This window comes from Agelaius tricolor, unplaced genomic scaffold (genome assembly GCF_023055355.1).
Source record: "Agelaius tricolor isolate 1412-34295 unplaced genomic scaffold, bAgeTri1.0.p SCAF_6, whole genome shotgun sequence".
NCBI lineage: Eukaryota > Metazoa > Chordata > Aves > Passeriformes > Icteridae > Agelaius > Agelaius tricolor.
Window position 1 is genome coordinate 43,762,434 of NW_027269266.1, and position 19,644 is coordinate 43,782,077.

At 43.7% G+C, this 19,644-nt stretch overlaps 2 long non-coding RNA genes across 2 annotated transcripts in view; one reads left to right on the top strand and one right to left on the bottom strand.

Annotated features, from left to right (window-relative positions):
* Positions 1 to 19,644, bottom strand: part of LOC139591217 (uncharacterized) — a 75,557-nt gene that overhangs the window by 5,031 nt on the left and 50,882 nt on the right. The window lies entirely within an intron of this gene.
* Positions 514 to 10,936, top strand: LOC139591402 (uncharacterized). The gene is made up of 3 exons (XR_011679635.1): positions 514 to 656; positions 9,765 to 9,817; positions 10,711 to 10,936. It is a non-coding gene; the product is annotated as an uncharacterized lncRNA (long non-coding RNA).

Here is a 19,644-nt window from a genome sequence, read left to right on the forward strand (position 1 = left end):
GTCCTCAGGCTCCATTTTAGGTTCTGCAAAAGCCTTTTCCTGATACCATCTGCCACTGAACAAAAAGGAATTTGTCCTGCTCCGAAGCTCCTCCAGAACAGCTTCCCAACCCTCCTGCATCAGGCCCACCACCCTATTTTATGCATCCTCCCATCTCCTTGGGGTGGTTCAGAGACCATCACCAGTGCTGACCTTTCCTACTCACCTTACCCCAGATGGAGACAGGCAGTGACCTGAGGCCCTTCTTAGTCACCAGGTTTCCATTACTACCCTGGTGCTAAGTCATGACAAGCCAGCACTGACTTCCAAAAAAACTTCCTGCCCTGATAGCAATCTTACCCTGCCATTCCATGGAACAGGAAAAATGGACACACATCATTGGGACCACCAAATTAGAAATCTTTGGCGTGCAAGTAGCAGATAGGATCCTCAACTGCTGATAAGCCAGCAAAAGTAAAGTGGGGGAGGACAGCACTTGCTTGGAGCACATAAACACTGGTTCAGAAACAGGCATAAAAAGCAGTTTGAGGCATGATCATTCAGGCTGTTAGTGCTATGTTTTGCCTGCCTAACATTTTGCATGATAAACAAATGCTGAAAGTTTCCTGAAATGCTTGGAGATGACTATTATTTGCAGCAGATCTCAAATGCAGCAGGTAAGAGCCCTCAGGCTAACGCCATGCCTTTTTCTAGACTTGCACACTGATATTTTGTCTCTAGGTAAAGCACTAAAAATGAATAACTTTTGCTCCCCCTCATTCCTTTCCTTACTTCTCTTCCCCCTGCTCACTTGAGTTTGCCACAGGAACCTTCTAGCACTGAGCCAAAACACCCACAGCAAACCAGTACCCTTTTTTAGGGATGCTGGGATCCCACACTGATTGAACACCACTGCCACATACTGCACTGCAGGTACTGGGGACTCAGGGAAGAGGAAAGCAAGGGGGAGGAAGACAAAAGCAAAGGACAGAAGTTGAGGAACAAGGACTTTGTCATGGCAGCTATTCTTGGGCCTGGCTTGAGGGATGTTGTTTGCCATTTGGGAAACTGCACACAAAAAAACTTCCCCTGCAGGAATGTCAAGAAGGTTATGAACACTTGGGACTTGACAAACATCAACTTTTCCACAACACTTTTTCTTCCACATACACACATGCAATGAAATGCTATGTTTTTCCACAGAAGCCCTGCCTGGTCTTTAGCCCAAGATGGAGGCAAATGGGAGCAGAGCCTAGATATGAACAGCCACTCACAGCATTCCCTAACTTCTGATCAATGGACTCCATAACTGCAGGAGCCCTCTTTTCCAGTTTGTATGTGTCAGGATGTTGATTCACATACATACATGGACACACACAATGCAAGTTTTCAGCCACCACCAGCATGCAGAGCACTGCTGGGAGCAGGGAAGCCACGAAGGTTGTGCAAGCCAGACAGCAAACTACAGAGCAGAGAGATAAGACATCTCCCAGGCAGAACAGAACCACACCCATCATCTGAGCCATGGAGATAGGGTACCCAAGCAATAATATCAATGGTTTTCCTCTGGTGACGCTTCTGGGAGGTTTGGGAAGAGGCAGCAGAGTTACACTGGACACAAGTACAGAGCAACAGTTACTGCTGCCATCTTCCTAAACCTTTCCAAATGGACCAACCATTAGATATGTCCCCTCAAATCAATTTACTGGGTTAGCAGGCAATGAAGGAATGAGCTTCCCCCTCTGCTCTGCATGCTTAAAGAGAGGGTAACATTGCCCAGAAACATGTTACCTGACCAGACTAGGCACTCATCATGCATCAGCCTCTGGCAGATTGCAGCCTCCCAGATTTGTATGAAGATACAGGTATTTTTCCTGCTTTTAGGGAAGGACTGCCAACAGTTTCTTTTGCAAATGTCCTCTCTGGTAGCAGCAGGCCACCCAAGTGCCATGGCAGAGTTAGTTTCCTGCCTGGATGAGCACAAATTTAACAATCAGGAGAAGGATTTGCAAAAGGCCCTTTGGTGGCTTTTGCTGCTTAGGAACAAGGGGCAGATAAGCCTGACTACAAGTTTTGCATAGACCATTTTCAGATTTTCCTCTCTAGCCACACAGACTTTTGCCTGAGGCATTGTTACTTAAAAAAAAAAAAAAAAAAAAAGCAAAAAAAAGCGCCAAACTTAATCTGCTCCACAGATTTGTTGGCAAGATATGGATCTTACAGTTAATTCTGTCTGAGTACTTGTTAGACACACTTATGTACATGCATGTTTTTATTTACAAAAGACTGGCACGCCCATGTCTGGCTCACTTCATAGCCTTTGTTCCAGAGACCTGGTAGGGCTTCCTAAAAACAGGATCCCCTGTTAAAACCTAATATTCCATTTGCAAATAATGAGGTTTAATTTTGCTTTTGATAGATACTCGGAGGAGTAGATCTTGACTGTTTTGAGTCTTCACAGCTCATGAACACAGGAGAGGTGTCAACGCAGATAAGAGAAGCATGCTTTTAAGTCAGAGCAAATGCTCACAGAAAATGCACTGCATTCTTCCAGCCTGGTAACCCCTGAGTGCACTGAGCTGCTCTGTTTACTCTGGAAAGGAGTGACTCCCCTCTGTGCAAGAGTTAAACAGAGACTCATAGAACTGACAAAGTTATTTGTTACAAATAATTTTAGAGATTTCAGCCTTCAACATTGACAGTTTGTTTGCAAGCAAGGTTTGTTTTTACACAGACCTCTCTTCATTGCTAACCTCTCCTGGCAAACAAATTTCAGCCTCCCAATTGTTTGCATGCTGTGCCCATTTGCTGTTATTAGTTCTGTGGAGAATGGTGGACTCCAGGTTCCTGCATGAAGAGTGAATTCCCTCTGGTCTAAGCAGAAGGAGGGAGCCCAGCCTCGATCAGCAATGCCCTGGCAGGAAGCACACCATGCCTGGACAAATTACTTATCCACCACCTCCTCCACTGTAAGACTACCAGGTCTGCTGGAAACTCCAAGACACTGAGGAGACACTGGTTATGTTGTGATAGATGCTTATGGTATTTTTGGCAGGTGAATAATTTATTTGCTGGAAACTAAAAAAAAAAAAATAAATAAATAAAAACTGCTGTTTCAGGGTAGCCAAAGTTGATTGTAAATTTAGGCAACCCCACTCTTCATGGAGTATTTGAACTAAAATTTAGCAAGCCAACCAGACTGAGAGCAAACTGTTCCAGTTGCTGCTGAGATGAGAAGGTTACAATTCCCAATCACAATTCACTGTCCCAGCATTTCCCCACCCTAAGGGAAATTATCACACTGACCTTTTTCATCCACTTTAAACAGATTGTTTGATTACTTCCAAACTCAAACCTGTAAACTCTCCAACTTAATAATTAAAAAAAAAAAAAGACAACATAGTACTATTAAAAAGATTTAAAAAAAATTTGCTGGATGTTTAATCACTGCACAATTCAAAGTTACACAGGTATTGTAAAGTTAAACAGCAATAACCACTGATGGCAAGGATGTGGGGAAAAAGTTATGACAGCTGGGGAGGAGGGGAGGGGAGGGGAGAGGAGAGGAGAGGAGAGGAGAGGAGAGGAGAGGAGAGGAGAGGAGAGGAGAGGAGAGGAGAGGAGAGGAGAGGAGAGGAGAGGAGAGGAGAGGAGAGGAGTAAAAAATTTGGATCAACAGCTGAAATAAGTCATCAAGGTCAACAGCTGAAACAGGGATTTAAGAAGAGAGCAGGCAAGTTCGTGGAAGAGAAATACCTTGGGTGTTACTAAAACATAGAAAGCACGTTTGATTGAGGAAATCCCTGAAGATAGTTGAAGGCGAGGAGCACTCTCAGGAAATGCATGCTTGACATGCTCAAAGGCTTCCTCAGGCACCCACATCTGGCCACTGCTGGAAGCAGGGCACAGCACTAAGCAGATGCTTGGTCTGGCACTAGAGAGCTAGTTGACACCTGGCTAAACAGATGTGGTGGGCAGCCTACCCACCTGAGGAGCAGGATGCCTAATTCAAATCTCTGCATCAGCTCCAGCTGAGGAAGTCTGATGAAGAGACAATTCATGTGGGTAGTAAGGATGTAGGGCTAGACTGTGGGATGAAGAGGGGCAAGGTGGTAAGGGACCTTGAGCACTACCTGTTACATATACACCCATTGCATAGTCAAGCAGTGCTTTTTCAGAGGGTCTTTAAAGACCACAGAGCAAGGTTCACTGTGAGAACAAGTGATGCCAATATGTGAGGAATATAAGCTGATGACAAGTCTGTTTTCTACATCTCCTCCCAAGGATACAAGTGTCCCTGTGATCAAGTAGCATTTGCTAATACATGCTTCCAAAGAAGCACTTTTCTAGTCCTTAGAACCTCCCCTAACAGTTTTACAAAAGTAACATCACCTCCACTTTTTAAGGTCAAAAAGACTAGTTTTTTCTTTTAACAAAGGCTGTTGGAGCAAGTGGGATAAGTGACAGCATCTAGACTTGATCTGCATCATTAATACTGACTTCTAAAGAAGGCAGTTCACACAGGACAAGTGACAGGATCAAATATATTGTTTAGGCAGGCACAAGAAGAATAACCATCCATCTTCCCTGCATCCTGAAGCTCTCCAGAGTGTGTAAATGACAACACTTTCATGTCACTAGATCAGCCAGTTGGAACAGTCCTGGGACCACTTTTTTCAGCAGTTAGTATGGCTTGTGCACAATCTCCCTGTAGGGGAATCACAAGGTCTTTTTCTAGACGTGCTAAGAGAACTAAAGCATCATCTCTCTGAAATCCTGTGGTGACTCAGGTAGATTTGCATACACTATTGGCCCCTGCTGGGTAAATTTTGGCTGCTGGAATGTATGTTGTTGGCCACACGTAATAAACAAAATCTGTTTTCCTATGGCATGGTGGAATAGAGTTTTAAGAGTACCAGGAGTATGTTGAGCCCTTGATGTCCTATTTAACTTCTGTCTGGCACTGGCAAACAATTAAATTATCACAGATGTGAGGGCAGATGAGGAGAGGTGAAAGGTTTGGTAGGAACTGCAGGTTCATCTCAGTATGTGTCCAAGTCATGGAGATTTAGTTTTTGAAAAACATTTGGGATTTGCACAGACAAACTTTGATTGGTCTGCATCTTGCACTGAGCTACCAAAAGCCAGGTACCATGTTGAAACATAAGCTGAACAAAGCCCACGGGTCAAGCACTGGTCCTGAGAGCAGCTTGCCAAGCGAGCCTCATGTCCAGCCTTTCCAAGGTATCTGAGTTCACTGCCATTGCAAAACTGCTGTCCTAAGCCATTAGTAATGCCTGTCTTAACTGAGAGACCTGTGAGCTCAGCACAAATCACAAAACCACAAATCACATTTCTGTTGTGATTTCTGTAGGAGAATAGTATATATCCCCCCATGCCAATTTGTACAGACCATTCATGTTTGTCTTTGCCCAGGAATTGTACCCAGAGCTGAATCAACAAGGATTGGCATAGCAAAGGATGTGTGCACCCAGCACCAGGCCCGAAAACTCTCTTGTACTGCAGGCATGAGATCTTCCCTCACCTTGCACACTGAGGGTTTGAAAACTTCCCCTCTCCACATCTGATTTTCCTTCATTAGCAGTGTCTAAAGCAAGGTGCAGCACTGACCCTTTCTCCCCCATGGAGATGGGGTGTGGTGGTGTGGAAGCCCATGGGGACAGGGCTGTATAAATTAGACCCTCTCTCTTGCTTCAGGGAATGGGCTGAAGGGGTCTCTTTGTTCCTGAGAGGACCATCCCTGCTGGTGGCAAGAGCCCTTCAGGCAGATGCTGTGGGCAAGCTCTTTCTGCAGCAGCATTAATGGTGAGCCTTGCCCACAGGGATCCCAACTCATTTGCTGCATGTCAGCTCCTGGGGTTCATTCACTAAGAATTCACTAATCTATAGGGTAGGTTTTTCCAGTCAGAAACCCTAACAGCTAGAGATAAATTAAAGTCAGAATTGGAGCTGGACCAAGAATATTTGAGTAATTCATCCAGCCTAAGCAAGATCCCCCAAGACAGAAAATCTCAGCAAAGAGATTATAAAAGAAATTAAGCCCAGGCACCACAGTTGTGATGGTGGGATGGCCCAGCAGAAATGAGAAAACATCAGAGGCTATAAAGCCCACTACTTCTTCTGGCTGCTGTAAGTGCAAGTCAAAGTATAAGGCAACTTCAGCGGTGAATAGAACTTCTTTTAGAAATAGAAAAATGGCATCTTTTGGGACTTACGGTTTATTTCTTGTGGCTCTATCCTACAGCATCTTCTGCTGTTGCCTGTCCCTGAGTACCTGGCAGAGGAAAGCTAATGAACCCCAAGCATGAAAGTGCAAGCTCAGACTGAGCTGCAGCCTCTTCGTTGTATTTCCCTGTTACCACTGAGTATGGTGATACCAATCCTGTCCTCAGAGGGAAACACACAGGAAAAAATGTACCTGCCATGGGCTTAGAGCTACATCCAGGTACTGGAATGCCCACAGATCCTTGCAGTGGTGTTTCTCACAGGCTAAAACCACATTACAAGTGTCTGACCAAGGTGTCAGGGACATTTGCCAGGTAGCAGAGCTGGGATTTTACAGGCCATTTCTTGGCTCAGCCCTGCTTTGCCTCTTGTGCAATAGTGATGTTCTTGAGGTCAGAGCTTTTATCTCCATCATGTAACTCCACTGACATGACTGCTCTGACTCTCAGTTTGGGTTCTTTCCACATTAAGAGGGTACATTGCTGAGGACCAGGGCTGGCCAACACACTTTCATCTCCCCCAAAGGCATTGCTGGCTAGCAGCATGCAGCACACTTCCCATCACAAATCCCACAAAAAGCTGGAGCAGCTTTGTCTCTTGCTTGCACACAGACACATCACAGCCTAATGCAGTGACTACACAGGACAAGTAAATTTCTAGCAAAAATGCCTTTAACTGTCCTTACTAGAGCACTGCCTTGAGGCTTGGTGAGGCTTGGGCATATAGGAAGGTGAATAAGCATAGAAAGCATGAGAAATCTGAGTGTAGGCAAAGGGGACTTGTATCAGAAATAAGTGGGAGAGAATTAGGACTGCCAAGCTTTTAAGAGGAATTGGAATTTAATGAAGTGATTGAACAAAGAAATTGAAAGCCTCCTTTGCCTCCTGTAAGGGTCGAATGGATCTGAGCAATACTCAGCTTGGCTGCATTACAGGGTTGTTATTTAATTTTAAAGAACTTGGAAGCTTTCAATGTGCTTCATAATTCTATTGACATTTATGATTTGAGATACTTAATCTTGAAAACACAAACACAATGCTGATCTGTCTCATACCCAAGAGAACTGGGAATCAGTGTCTGCAGCTTTTAAATACAGCCATTCTAGGATCTGCCTGCCACAGCCCAGCCTTTACCTTGCTCTGATGATTCCAAGCAGGGACCTTGTGCTTTGCAAATATGAATTATTCAATCCTGAATAATTTTTTTACTTTAAAACCACTTTGATTCATATTTACGTTGCAAGGCTGGGATTCAGGTCTTGCTCCTGGAGAAAGCCCCTGCCCTTTTCCCGCTGTTTTTGGGGTGGGACACTTCTTATAATCCTGGCTGGGATGAGTGGAGACATGGCCACATCATCTACACATCAGCAGCAGAGCTGGTGCAGCTTGTTTTTAGACTCCTGACTCCATGGACAAACTATGGACATGACATCCCAGGTTAATTCCTGGCTATCTTAGGGCGTCTGCAAAGCTACAGCTGAGCCTCTGTGTGTGTTGGGGGGTGTGCACATAAACACACACTTGTTGTGCATTGTACAGCTGGCACTGGCTGGTTTCTTCTGGCTCATTCTCTCTCTCTAGGCAAAGGATCCCACAGAAACCGTGAGAAATATTAAGTCTCATATTAGGACCAATATCCAATTCATATATTTCAAAGCTCAAGTCTGTTCACATGTGAGGGCAGATGTTGCCAGTAATCGTGTATTAAAATGGAAGAATATATGTATCGAGCCTGAAATTAATTAGGATCTGATTCTGCTCTCATTAACAGGCATGAAATTCCCATTGACTAAACAGGACGTTATACCCTTACAATGGACTTTGGTCCTTAATTTTCACACCACGAAATTGGCACCGACATTTCAAAGGCATTAAAGTAGCAGAAAGCTTGACCCTTTGTCTTTGCTACCAAATGTATTTTCAGAGTATGACCAATTTGTAAAGCTGAACATTACACTCCTTAGTTAGTGAATGAAGAGCCCTTTGAAGATCAAAAATGCTATTATTATTTCCATATTTTTGCCAAACCAAAGTTCCCATGCTGAAGCCATCTGTGTCAAATGCAAAGTGTTACCTCCAATACTTTCTGTCTGAGCAGAGCATTCCCATGTGCCCTGGTTGTTCTGTTTCCACGTCTGGTTTCAACATCATTTTGTGAAGATGCAGTCAACAAAGTGGCACTGCTTCAGGGACAATGGGAGGTGCAGCTGGACAGGATGGCAAAGCAAGCTCTAATTTGGATTTCACAATCACGTTTGGGAGCAGAAACCCAACAGCCATCTCAGGTGTCAGCAGAGATGGAGGGTGTGCTGGAAGTGAGGCAGTGGATCACTGGTGCTCTGGGATGGGTGGGCTTGAGGCAAGGAGGGTTGGGGGGGACCAGGGAGCAACAACCAAAGATGAGAGAAAAAAACAGCAGCAAAAAAACTTTTTCTCAACTGCCTTGCACTCAGCACAGTGCCTGGCTGGTGGTGGGTTACAGTGTGAGTAGAGCAAGGGAAAGCAGATGAATTGCAGATTTGGAGCAAGTGGAAACCTCAAGAGCCTCATGCTTTGCAAAGGGATATGAGACTCCCTTTTGTGGGCTGCTTTGCTGAAAATCCTCCCCTCTGAGCTCCCACAGCCGCCCTGCATGCCCGTACAGTCAAAGGGCTGTAGCCAGAGGGGGGCTGGAAATAATCTAGAGAACAGCAAAATCCACAGGAATTTTTCCATTGATTTTAGTGCATTTTTGATCAGACCCTGGGTGAAGCAGAACTCGCATGTTTGATACCAAACTCTTCTGTCTCCAGAGAGAAAGAGGAGGGTTGGGTAGAAAAATGGGAAGTATAGGAGTTGAAGCTGTCTCTCCTTTTTTTTTTCCTTTTCTGTAAAGCTTCTGCTGTTTCACAAACTAGCGGGTGCAGAGGAAAAGGGGGACGAAAAGGGCCAAATCACTCTGTGGAGGAAGAATCTGCAGTGCTGAGATGAGGAAAGTCTGCCCTTTGTGAGACAGTATTTCTGATCTGCAGGCGTACAAAGCCTTCATAATTGCTGGAGTCATTACTTGCAGTAGATGGCAGAGAGACATGACAGGTACTGCAGGACACATAATAAGCTGGAATGAGCAGTGATATTAATCCAATACCATCAAAGATCGGGCTCATCACAGGAACCCATTTAGAGTCCACAACAGCAGCCCTGATATTGCTAAGGAATATGTTTCATCTAAGTGCAGACCTCAGTTCAGTCCACGGCCATACATTTGTTATTTCCTCCTCTGCTCCCAGATGCTGTAGCTACAATTTATCCACCCCAGTTTATCCCATCCACGGATCTGTGGCACTGTTCGTTAGAGCCTGGATTCCCGGCTTTTATTTCACTACCTAAACTACCTCCCCTAATGAGGAGGCTGCTAACAGCCTTACATAGTGTATGAAAAGATTGACTTATCTTCCAGCCCAGCTTCTGAGGCTGCAGGTGCTGAGCTGCTCTGGTGCACTTAGGGGCTGTAAGCTGAGTTTCAGTTGTCAAATATTTTCTATTTATCATGATTCCCAGATGGAGCATCAGTGAACACTCCAGAATACCCTCTCACTTCCACAGCATGCCAGGTAAGGAGAATATGTCGAGACTGAAGGCACAGCTGAAGCTGGGGATAATTTTTCCTCCAGCAGCCCCATGACAGCTTTCAGCACAGGAATGACAGCTAGGGATTTATGGCTAAGTTGCTGAGTCCGAGCAGCCAGACACCTTACTCAGGGTGCTTTTGTAGGGTTGGGAGACACAGGAAACAGCTGCCGAAACAGCATGGGAGGATGTGTTTAGTCAAAGTTTTGTGAAACATATTCCTGAAGGTTTATTAAATTCAAATTTGACTGTACAATTTATGGCCACTAAGCCTGATACAAGAGTTCCTGCAGGCAGACGTAGGCAAGAGCTGGAGCTGAGCTGCGTTTGACTTCAGTGGTTATTGTGCCCAATTTTCTGTTGAGCATTTAACCTGTTCTTTATTTTTAGCTCTTGAGTTTTGCACTGTGATCTCTCTGAACTTTGCTCCTTTGATAGTAACTAGAGTGCTCCATGCAAACAAAACAGGAGAATAAAGCAACTACAGCTTTTAACTGCTGCTGTAGGGGAAGCTGTGAGACACAGCAAAAGACATGTGAATTTTTACCAAAGAATTTAATTAGCTGATTGCTTATTTAGAAAATATAACAGCATGACCGAATAGCCCCAGCATTCAGAGATTTGGTAGCAAAGGCCTGGTTTGGATATACAAATATACCACAGCACTGTAAAACCAAAACAGCACATGTTTGCTACATTTCTGGAATATAATGCATTTTCCTTCTCAAAAAGCAGAGTGACAAATTCCATGGACTGAAATTAGCTTCCCATCTAGTTTTGTGGCTCTTCCATTTATTGGCTCTTGTCAAGGCAAACTTGTTCAATCAGGGTTCAACTCTACCTTGTAAACTTGATTAATTTATACTTCTCATATAAGGACAGATAAGGGACTGCTGTTTGTGCTGGGGAAGCACGAGCCACGCTTTGATCTTCAGATACCAGTTCCCTCCTTCTGCTGTAAAGTGCAACTCCATCTCCTTACCTGTGATTAATGCGCTCACACCTCCGAAAACCTGCGGCACGTCGAGTGTCAAGTGAATTTTCAGGAGATTTACAACAATGCTTTGTGTTAAAAATAAAGTCTTGGTCTCTATGATGCTTAACCTTCTGCAATCCTCTGTTCAACATTCCTATACAGTTAAAAGGGAAACCCTTGTGTTCCCAGACTGAAGACATCAGCCTGTAACTAAGATAAGATGGTAATGATTTATAAAGGTGTACATAAATCTATATAAGGTTATAGATTACTGGCAGGGTCCACCCATCTGATCAGTCATTTCCACAGCTGCCTGAGAGTTTGTGCCCAGCTACCAGCAGCAATGCTGCCTTGGCAACAGTGGATGGTAACGTGCTCCACTTGCACCTAGTCTAAATGAGCTTCCAAAGTTTTCTCCAGCCGTAATAGAGGGAGAACATGACACCATGTTGGAACCACACAACCATACAAGAGGGGACTTGATCACTTACTGCTCCAGATCAGTTTTTTTACTTAAAAATTTAAATTTCTTTTGCAGGGCAAAGTTAGGATTTTTTTTTCAATTGGTTTAATCTGTATCATTTTTGCAGCAGCACACAAAGATTTCTTTCAAATGTTCCCTAGAATGCTTTTCATCCTTGAATTGCTGAAATAAACACTCCATCTTAAAGGACTGTGTATTCCTTGAGCTCAGAGGAGCTGAGCTTTTATTCGGTGGTAGCAGTGCCATTGGCACTGCAATTAGAAGACGTCTTCAGTTGGATCATCAGAATTATGATATTCTGCACAATTTCAGATAAAGGTCCACAATGCACCTTAATTTCCAGGAAACTGTTTGCTTTATTATAATTATTTCCTTATTTCAGTATTCAAGACTTACATAATGGCTTTCCAGGAGCAGTGTGTGCATTTAAATCTGTAAGGAGATATAGCATCCCTCCTCCAAACAGCAATGTCTTGCTGCCTGACCTCTACCATGCTTGTAAATCCCATGTCTCTCCAGAGCTCACGTTACCCTGTGAAAGGTGGGAACAATCAGTAGCCACAAATGAAAGCTCAAAGGCCTCTGTCATGTACTCATATATCTCATTATCACTCTCAGAGGAGAGGAAGATATATGCAGATGACCCCTTACATTTCAGAATCCAGTACAATGTGCTCCCTAAAGCATTCATCCAGAAAGACTTTCTCTACCATCCTCATGAAGGGCTGCCCACGAGCTCTGGAACTGATGGGAGCCCATCTTTTGCATTTTGGGTGCACCCGGAGAACCAAGTGAACATTGTTACCCTGCAGTGATCAAAACCTACTCATAGTTTCTGAGTCACAGATAAAAACTAAGATCTAACAATTAAAGCTATCTAGGTCCCCATTCCTCCTGACCCTGACACCTGATAAAATGCTTGGGGAAATAGGATCAGAACTCAGATAAACAATCCACACCACAAGCAAGGACTTGCCTTTCCAACTCACCCTTACTGCTCCAGACCACTCAAGCTGCCAAGGCTTTCAGAATCCTCTGCCATGCCATCTCAGCCACCATCTCTAAATGAAAGCTTTGCCTGCCATCCTGGTGCTAATAGATCCAGACTACTACCTGGCAAGCACAGAAGCTGGCTTAAAACCTGGAGGCCCATCAGTTGGTCAATAGCCATTTACACTTTTTTAACCATTTGCTACTTTGTCCAGCTTCTGTCAACTTGGAAGGTCCTGCCTCCACTGCAGTGAGGGGCTCTCCCCTTCTTTCCCCCAGGTATGGCAAGCTCTGATCCTAGGGAGCTCAGGCCTCCATCCCTGCCCATTTCGACAACACCACAAGCGCAGCACAATTTTAGTTTTTTGCTGTACTAACTTCCTGTATACAAACCACATCCTGGTGTGGCCCCTGGAGCTGAATGGTGTGAGAGCACAAGGCACATCCATCAGCCCCAGGAAGTGCTGGTGGGAAAGCTCATTGCATGGGGAACAGGTTAGAACACTCCATCAAAAAAGCAGGAGCAGCAGGAGAGAGGCAGTAAGGGAGAGAGGAAAGAGTGAGGGGGTACAGGTTAAAATTGGCAGTGAATTGCATTTGGAAGTTGCAACACAGGTCCTCCTATTTTGCAGGGGCTCACACTTGTCCTTGAAACCTCTACTTCTACCTGCATACACATTAAACACATCCAAGTCATAGCAAATCTTGCCAGAAAGTGCAGTATTGGGAAGACAAGAGGCATTAGGAAATTCAATCCAAATTTAATTGTTTCAAGTCCCACAAAGGGAGCTGCTTTTTGGGGCTTTTTTCCCAGTGTTGAAACATTAATTTTCATCTTAAGAAGTATTTAATTCCTTTCAACATGTCTTTCTGAGATGGCATTTTTCATTTGAAAAGCATCCCAAGTTACAAGCAAAAAGGCTAGGCACCCCAAAATAAATATTTTCCAAATAAAGTGCTACAGGTCAACCCAAAATGATTTTTCTGGTTTTGTATTTTCCCAGAGAGCTTAATAAAACCTTAGGAATTTGATTCAAGATCCAAATTCTTTTAGGCCAGCTGGTGCCCAGACAAGCCCTTTTTTTTTCCAAGCTCTATTTGCACAGGATGTTTTCACCACCAGATTTGTGCTTAGTGCTATCAGCTACTCTGGATTTATCACATGTAAAGTATTTTATCCTGGAAGAACACAAGAAATTCCATCAATCTGCAGGCCTCCTAACATGTACTGGCTTCACAAGAGGACTCGGTCACAAGTACTATAAGATATAGGGAGAGCCAAGAGGATATTTTGGACAGAATACAGAGCAGTGGAAATAACTGGCATTTTTACATGCCAGAAGGCAAAAGTGTCAAGTCTGTGGCTGTTTTGTGGCACCAGGCACAGTGAAAGGTCCCCTACAAGCCTGCTGGACCTTCTATTGGGGACAAATGTGGCTCTGACTCTGCCACCACCTCAAGACAACCTCTTCCATTCACACTTCCCCATGTAACATCTGCCAGACTTTTCTACCTCAGTGATGTTGGGGTGTTTTTAAAGCAAGTTCTCAGATATCACATCCATGGGAGGAGGAAGAGGGGAGTTAATTGCATTTCTTTAAAAATTAAGGAAGTTAGGCTTATCTCTTTGCCTGCATATGGGGAGCTGTGTGTCCTGGATGAGTGAGCTGACGCGAGATGGTTTCTAGGCAACTTCTGCAAGTCATGTTGGAACAGGAATATGCATTAAAAACAAAACCCAAACAAGTCAAAACTAGCAGCAGCTACTCCCTGGAAAACCAGTCTTGATTGACTCGTAGGGTTCATGTAAGGCCTTTTGTGGAATTAATATTTCTTTACTCCTAGGGACAAAGAACCTGGCATCCCTGTGCCAGCATCTATTGTGAGACACATGATAAGCAGAAAACACACATAGCTTGTGTGTGATAAGAGGCCTGTCATGCCACGTCATTGTGATGATATTACTTGATTGCTGAAATTCCATAACATAAGTGTTCCAGGAACCTCAATCTGAGTAAATCCAGAAGCTACAAAACAGTGTCAATAACTCTGGTTCTTTCCTCTTTTCCAAAGAATTTTGCTTTGTATTTATCAACTCACCATACTTGTGTTTGGTTTTTTTTTTGTTTAAGGAATTGGTAAAGTTTAGGTAAAAAGAAGTGTTCTTGAAAGCTGCCTTTATTTGTTTCTTTTCTCTGTAGTACAGAAATGAGGAGGACATCTCTTCTTCTTGGATTATCCTGCAGTATTAGGAATTGATCACTGTACCTTTTAATCTCAGCTCACATTTCAGAATTAAGGTACGCTGATCCCCTTCCACTCAAAAGTAATTCTTCCCGCATCTTCCACACTTTATTCAACTACAAAGGGTCCAGACAGAACATAACCTCACTCATGTAAATCCAGAGTTGCACCATTTTTCCAGTGTCAGAGTAAAATTTAGTCCTCAGTGCCACAGAAGAAAATTAATGGTTTCACAGCCCACATTTTCTGAGCCAGCATAACAAAGAGTTTAGGATGCAGTGTTTACAGCCTTTTCCCTTAAGTTATGGAGGATAAGGAATGCCTTACAGAGATTTTAATTTTCAGGATGCCGTTCTGTTCCTGCAGTTGCCAGTGTGATTGAAAAGCTACTGCCAAAGTCTGAACTCAACTGAGACTGGGGAATTTGTGTTGTCAATAAAGTTCAGAGCAGGTATTTTAAAAGACAGAATCTCCACTATTATTTCAAAGCATGCATTCAGGTTTCAAGGAGGGAAATACCAAAATCAAGTGTATAATAATCAGACCATCAAAGCAGTTTCATTTAAAAAGCAACCTTTTCTATCCTCAAAGTTTGTATGGCGCTGTTTTTCTGACTCTCCACCACATAAGTAGGTAGCAAGATGTGACACTTAACAGATTTTGTTGTCCATATGAAGTTAAGGCAAATCAAAGTTATAGTAAGAAAACAAAACCTCAAAGCCCTGAAGAAATGATTGACCAACACAACTGCTGGGATTTCTTCCAAAGCTAGGTTACGTATGGACCCAACACTGACTTTAGCAGTGGTGTTTTGTCTTCTAAGAACGCAGAGCGGCATTCTAGATGCTTCAAATTGTTCCACGTGTATCCAGCCCCCGATCCTTCCCAGCTCCTGACAGATGTCCAGTGACTGAGCACTCCTGGGTCACCAGTGGAAGCAGACTCGCCCCTAGGGACCAGGCTGTGCTGGCTCAATAACTCTGGTGGTGACACGCTCTGGCTCCTTCACCTCTGGCTGGCAGGAGTGCTAGGCTGCCCTGCCACAGGCATCCTGTGCAGCAGGACCCAACCCTGCTGGTTGTTTCTGTGGCTGCTCCTGTCAAGGCTGGCTAGCTTTTGCCAGCCCAAACACAATCACACCAGCACGTCATTCCCGTGCAGTTGGCCTCAGTATCTGGTGTGAGATAGGCCCTAATACTGCTGAGTGACAATACACAGATGTACTTTTTTAATCCCTTCCAGATTTCTTCATGCCTGCTTTCTTCAGAGTTCCTGGGACTTGCTTGGACCTCCGAGACTCCAGCCTAAGTGAAGCTGAGGCAGAGAGTGGGACTGGCCCCCTTTGTCCTTCAGTCTTCCCATGTGTCCCCAAACCAACAACTCTGCTGCCTTCAGTAAATACTGTGGCCTGCTGTCATCACTGAAAAGCTCACTGCCTGACCTGCCTGCAGACAGAAAGGAGCCTATATAAGTAATGGAGGAGGAAAAATTAGCAATAAGGCTGTGCTGTGACACAAATTATAGGCAGTAATGATAGCAGAGCCATCCATGGTGTAATTTGTAGTGACACAGCACTGTCAGGCTCTGCACCTTACTGAGGGATAAACACCTAGACCACAGGTTACTCACAGTGTTGGATCTGAAGCATGTTACTTTTTCAGAGGCTCCTCCACTTCTCACTGCCTTTTATCAACTCTCAACTATCCAGAAGATACAACAAGGGCAACTTTAGGTGAGGCCTTGGATTAGTCAGAGAGGTTGCTTCAGAACGAGGAAAGACAATTTCTCCTCTCAAGGATTCGGGCTACTGCCCTAGTTAGACTTACAAACAGCTCTTGGAAGCACAGAACAGGAAAAACACAAAAACCAGATGTCGCTTATTGTAGTTCTGACTCATAATGAAGGACACCAATTAGGTTTTCAGAGTACTATTATTATTACTATTGTTGTAATTGGTAATTGTTGTTGTTACTGTTATTGTTGTTCTTATTACTACTTCTACTATTAGTTGGTGGTATCCAACATTGCTCACATATTAAAGAAGATAAGTGCTGTTCTCCATTATTTTTTTAGATTTTAGTGTTTTCCAAGGGCACTAGCTTAGCCAAAATGAAAATTTAGCATCAGAGTCGATGGATCTATGGCTGGTGTAGCCTTCACCCTTCCCCTGCTATCTGTCCCTACTGCTGGATGAAGGACTGAACCACAAGATCACCCAGCATGACAGGAGTCACACATTTATAGATGTTCCCTTTGCTCACGGTGGATCCCCACAGCCCTGGCCAGCACAAGGGAAAATCATACATGTGATAACGTTGGAAGATGCTCTTGGGAAAGTTCAAATGGGAGAGTCATGTTTTGCAAAATTAAACCTCAAACCATGGATGACTCATATCCAGATCTCATCATATCTGTATCCCAACAGTCCAGGGAAAGAGACTCGAAACAAGAGGTCTTAGTTTACCTCTCAAAAAGGTCCTAGTTTACCTCTCCAATGTGAGGAAATACATGGACAAGTGTATCAACAATTACTAGATTTGTTTCAGAAACCTTTGGTGGTTTTAAGAATTTTAAAGGTTTGGTCAACCATGAAAGGCCTTTTCCATACCCTCCAAGAAGCTACCCAGACCTTTGTCAGTTCTGTTCCATGAAGGGGGAGTCTGACCCCAAGGTATGGTGGTGCTGTATGGGTCTCACTGTTTCAAGGATTTCACAGAACAAGATGGCTGAGGTTCATTTATTAGGTCTATTGGCCACCTGTAACATTTTCAGGATTCTCTGTCATGACATAAGCAAGTGCAATTATACTGCAAATCAGAAATCACCATGCTGAATTTCAGAGTACATGTTTACTATTTGTTCCTGCCTTCTTCAGGAATAAGGGAGATCCACTTTTAAAGTAATTTATCTTCTTGATCTTTGAAGCTTGTCTCCTTTAGACACCTGAGGACATTGCAAGACACAGGCACATCTGTTTCTGGAATCCAAATTTACAGGCAGCTTGCTCTGTCTCATTGTATGTATGAATCTGTGTGCAGTAAAAACACTATTGTGTTATGCATACGCACAGAATGGTATGTGGTTGGTGGTTTAATCTAAAGCCTTAAATCAAAACCATAAGAGATATCAAGATCTCAGTTCTGCAGGCTCACATTGCATGGGACTTCAGCATAATTTTACGACATTTTCCCTGAAGGGTTGCTCTTAATATCATTTTTCTAAATGAAAATTGTGAGCAAAGTAGAGTAGACAAGGGCTTGATTAACTTCTGGAACATGGTGCCAAATTTTCAGCAGAGTCAGAGTTAACATAGCAAGAGAGGAAAGATGAATCATAGAATAATTTTATTTGGAAAAGATCTCTAAGATTGAGTCCAGCCATTAACCTAACACTGTCAGGTCCATCACGTCCCTATGCATCTATGCATCTTTTAAATACCTGCTGGGATGATGACTCATCCGCTTCACTGGGCAGCCTGTTCCAATGCTTTACAACACTTTCCATGAAGAAATTTTTCCAAATATCCAATTTAAAGATCCCCTGGTGCTACCTGATGCTATTTCCTCTTGTCCTATTGCTTGGTACCTGAGAGAAGAGGCCAACTCCCTCCGTCTTCCTTTCAGAAAGTTGTAGAGAGTGACAAGGCCTCCCCTGCGGCTCCTTTTCTCCAGGCTAAACAATCCCAGTTCAGCCACTTCTCATCAGACCTGTGCTCCAGACCCTCCTCCAGCTTCATAGCCCATCTCTGGACATGCTCTAGCACTTCAATGTCTTTCTTGTAGCAAGGGGTCCAAAACTGAACACCATATTTGAGGTGTTGGCCTTGGGACTGTGCCATTGCACAAGCACTTCAGCCCATGGTACAAGTTAAACTTCATGGAGTGATGGCAGCAGCTGCCAGCAGAGTTATCTGATCATCAGAATAAACATGTAGCCCTGGTGTGAAGACCCCGTGTAAGCCCATGGGCGCTCAGTGTATCCTGCTATATCCCAGCAAACAGCCAAGCTTGTGTCTGCACAAAACAGCTCAGTCCACATGCAATGCCTTCAGCAATTAGCTTTTACACGTTAATTATCTATTTTTACTGTCATCAGTCCGCTTCATTACAGCTTTTTTGCGCTTTCATGGCTCAAATCTTAGCAAGGCACCTACTTGTCTTTTTGTGGATGAGAAAGTAAGCAGCCTGTCTTGATCACTTAGAGCATAGCACTAGGTGAGGAGTCCCAGGGGGAATTACTGCTTTGCTACTGCTGTCTCCACTGAGAGACAGAGAGGAGCAGAAGTTCAGGCAAAACACCATTTTATGATGTTTTGAGCAACTAAGCCTCAAAAGGTCTGCAAAACACTTCCAGGCAAGATAGAGATGGGTGACCATACTGTCACCTCTGAGAGGTTCTGAGCTATTCAGTGTCACTTTCTGAGGTGAGTTGGACTGCAAGAAGGAAATTCTTGTAAGAGTGTGAATAGCGATTAATTAGATATCTTCTTGCCCTTCCATATCAAACCAACATGAGAATCCCAAAAAAATTTTTAAGGCTGAAGGATTGGGCAACTAAGAAGTATAAAAATGTATTGCTTCAAAAATGTTTCATTTTCATTATACATGGATTTTTCTAGAAGAATCCCACTGAAATTCACTAAAATCTACTACTCCAGGTTTACACCACTGGGATTAAAATCTGGTCCCCCTCCATAGGGAGGGCTCATTAAGATGTCTGTGATGACAATCACAATGTACGGGGCCTTCTTCTCTTAATAACTCTTTAGTATCAGCTTTTTGAAGCATTCCAGAGACCTAAAAGATGACCAGAGCTGCCTGGAGCTGCAAAGGAAGCCAAATTCACAGTCCCATCTTATCTCAAAGTCAATTGCTTCTGCCCAGTGAAGTGTCTGTGGTTTCATTTAGAGTAAAGGCATCTGCAGGTAAATTGCTCTCTGCTCAGTCTAATGGACCAATTTCAGTTTTCATTTCTGAGTGCATAAATCTTGGGCTCCCTTTTCTGACAACACTGGGCATTTCAGTCTAAGAAATTTCACCCAACAAGCTCAAGACCCTGAAAGGTTTCCTCACTTGGTCTCTCCTTTTGGAATCATAGATTTGATCTTAGTGTGAAAA